This window comes from Macaca thibetana, chromosome 12 (genome assembly GCF_024542745.1).
Source record: "Macaca thibetana thibetana isolate TM-01 chromosome 12, ASM2454274v1, whole genome shotgun sequence".
Taxonomy (NCBI): domain Eukaryota; kingdom Metazoa; phylum Chordata; class Mammalia; order Primates; family Cercopithecidae; genus Macaca; species Macaca thibetana.
Genome location: NC_065589.1, coordinates 93,095,637 through 93,099,144, shown reverse-complemented (window position 1 = coordinate 93,099,144; position 3,508 = coordinate 93,095,637). Strand labels below are relative to the sequence as shown.

At 38.0% G+C, this 3,508-nt stretch overlaps 1 pseudogene across 1 annotated transcript; it reads left to right on the top strand.

Annotated features, from left to right (window-relative positions):
* The first annotated feature begins 1,042 nt into the window (after positions 1–1,042).
* LOC126931988 (L-lactate dehydrogenase A chain-like) lies at positions 1,043–2,699 on the top strand (annotated as a pseudogene). Its single transcript, XR_007718070.1, has one exon. The product of XR_007718070.1 is annotated as an L-lactate dehydrogenase A chain-like (transcript).
* Positions 2,700–3,508: the final 809 nt, after the last annotated feature.

The following is a 3,508-nucleotide window of genomic DNA, read 5'->3' as shown; positions in this document are numbered from 1 at the left end:
CTTAGTTTCTTTTATGGAAGGAGATAAAGGAGGAAGAAGACTACATTATAGAATTGGTAGTTGTTTGTAGTGCTGGCAGAGTCTCAAATGATTTTTGTTCTGTTACAGTCACTTCTAACCAAAGGATTCATTTTTGCAGCAGATGAAAGATGGACAGCATGCAAATGCTTGGATTAGACACATTCCAATGCTTTGAAATTCCATGCATTGGTGTCTGTTATATGTGTTATTTTTCGATATATTTTGCTGCTATTACATGGGTGCTTACTTAGAACAATTAGTAAGAAAAACCAACAGGATTTGTTTGTAGTCCTTACCAAATATTTGAATAGGAGTCAGGTGACTGTTACAGTGGGAACAAAAAGTGCAGAAGTTTAGGATTTGGCCTTGTTTCAAAAACTGTTAAGTTTTAATGACTCTGATAATGTGTTCAGTCTCTTAAAGGTTATGGGGCTGACATTTTCCACTTTTTTATGGAAAGAGAATTAGATTAATTGTTAGGGTATGTCACTGGGGATCTTTTGCTTAAGGGCTACTTTTGAGTTTATTCCTGGAAAGGAATGAAATTGGCAGAAACAAGGTCAGTTTTCTGTTATGTCTGATGACTGTTTCCAGGAAAGTTTGGTTAGCCAAACCACATGGATTCTTGGTCTCTATTGTAAATTGCCAAAAGGGACATCCACCCACGGAAATTATTACACTTTCCTTTTAAATATTGGCATCTGTAAGCTCCTCATGGTAAGAGGAGTAAAATTTTGAGAAGTCTGAAAAGATATAACTCCTGAGATCCAGCAAATGAAAAACACTGTCTTTCATAAGTGGAAGGTCTATCCCCATTGGATATGCTAGAAGGTTGGAAAATCATTCTCAAAACGAGAGAGACTTTGTGCAGGTGACTCAGCCCTCATAATGGTCTCTGCTGAAGCTGGACTTGATATTTTATAATATATACTAATTTAAAATGATACTCTTAACAAATCAGCCATTTATATAGTCACTTAACACCTGAGACATTACAATTAAAATAAGAACGGCATTAACGGTGCTGCAGCCGCTGCCGCCGATTCTGGATCTCATTGCCGCGTGTCGCCGATGACCGCCTGACGTGCATTCCCGATTCCTTTTGGTTCCAAGTCCAATATGGCAACTCTCAAGGATCAGCTGATTCATAATCTTCTAAAGGAAGAACAGACCCCCCAGAATAAGATTACAGTTGTTGGGGTTGGTGCTGTTGGCATGGCCTGTGCCATCAGTGTCTTAACGAAGGACTTGGCAGATGAACTTGCTCTTGTTGATGTCATCGAAGACAAATTGAAGGGAGACATGATGGATCTCCAACATGGCATCCTTTTCCTTAGAACACCAAAGATTGTCTCTGGCAAAGACTATAGTGTAACTGCAAACTCCAAGCTGGTCATTATCACGGCTGGGGCACGTCAACAAGAGGGAGAAAGCCGTCTTAATTTGGTCCAGCGTAACGTGAACATCTTTAAATTCACTGTTCCTAATGTTATAAAATATAGCCCAAACTGCAAGTTGCTTATTGTTTCAAATCCAGTGGATATCTTGACCTACGTGGCTTGGAAGATAAGTGGTTTTCCCAAAAACCGTGTTATTGCAAGTGGTTGCAATCTGGATTCAGCCAGATTCCGTTACCTGATGGGGAAAAGGCTGGGAGTTCACCCATTAAGCTGTCATGGGTGGGTCCTTGGGGAACATGGAGATTCCAGTGTGCCTGTATGGAGTGGAATGAATGTTGCTGGTGTCTCCCTGAAGACTTTGCACCCAGATTTAGGGACTGATAAAGGAACAGTGGAAAGAGGTTCACAAGCAGGTAGTTGAGAGTGCTTATGAGGTGATCAAACTCAAAGGCTGCACATCCTGGGCCACTGGACTCTCTGTAGCAGATTTGGCAGAGAGTATAATGAAGAATCTTAGGCGGGTGCACCCAGTTTCCACCATGATTAAGGGTCTCTATGGAATAAAGGATGATGTCTTCCTTAGTGTTCTTTGCATTTTGGGACAGAATGGAATCTCAGACCTTGTGAAGGTGACTCTGACTCCTGAGGAAGAGGCCCGTTTGAAGAAGAGTGCAGATATACTTTGGGGGATCCAAAAAGAGCTGCAATTTTAAAGTCTTCTGATGTCATACCATTTCACTGTCTAGCTACAACAGGATTCTAGTTGGAGGTTGTGCATGTTGTCCTTTTTATCTGATCTGTGATTAAAGCAGTAATATTTTAAGATGGACCAGGAAAAACATTAACTCCTGAAGTTAGAAATAGGAATGGTTTGTAAAATCCACAGCTATATCCTCATGCTAGATGGTGTTAATCTTGTGCCTAAACTGGTTAGTGTGAAATAGTTTTGATGCACCACTGCCGATTCTGTACATGCTGCATTTGCCCCTTGAGCCAGGTGGATGTTTACTGTGTGTTATATAATTTCCTGGCTCCTTCACTGAACATGCCTAGTCCAACATTTTTTCCCAGTCAGTCACATCCTGGGATCCAGTGTATAAATCCAATATCGTATGTCTTGTGCATAATTGTTCCAAAGGATCTTATTTTGTGAACTGTATATATCAGTAGTGTACATTACCATATAACATAAAAAGATCCACATATAAACAATGCAACCAACTATCCAAGTGTTATCCCAACTAAAACCCCCAATAAACCTTGAACAGTGAAAAAAAATGGCATTAACTAATTCATGTATTTATTTCATGCAACAAATATTTATTGAGCACCTTGCAAGGGGCAGAAACAGTGAGAAAATTGACCAAGATAAACATATTTCTACTTTCATGAAACTTTCACTTTAATGAAGTAATACGTTATGGGAAAATGTGTTTTTTTAATGTTATACTTTATATTTCAAAAGGAAAGTATTTGGATAACTTCAGCAGATCATGCAATCATGATATTTTTGTATTGCTTGGGATATACTCTTGTTGATTCCTGCATGTTCTTCATTTTTGCAAATTTGTGATAACATAAAGCCTTTCTGAGACAGGTGGCAGACTTTGCCTAACGTTAGTCTTGAATGCAATAATGTTAACTTACTTACAAAAGATTTAACTTAAGGTTGCTACTCACTTGCAGTACTAATTGGATTTCTTTACTGACCCAGTGAAATTTAGAATTTACTAGATACTCATGATTATACAAAAGTATATCAGCCTGTTCTTTAAATATTATATTATCCCTTTTGTGGAGATACAATCAGGCATTTTGTATCTACTCATTGTGGATATTCTTACTAATCTGAAACTTATTAGTCAAATAGTTGACACAATTAATTTGTTTAGGTCTCAAAAGAAAGGCTAAGTTTTGATAGTTTGCAGAGCATTTTAGCATTATTGGTCATTAATTTCCAGATGTTATTACTCTTGAAAACACATGTGACCATGGCTATTAGCATATAATTATTGTACTTCTAGTTTATTTTTATGATGCTGTTTAAAAAACACACAGGTTACATCTATGAGTTCAAAGTGAGATAA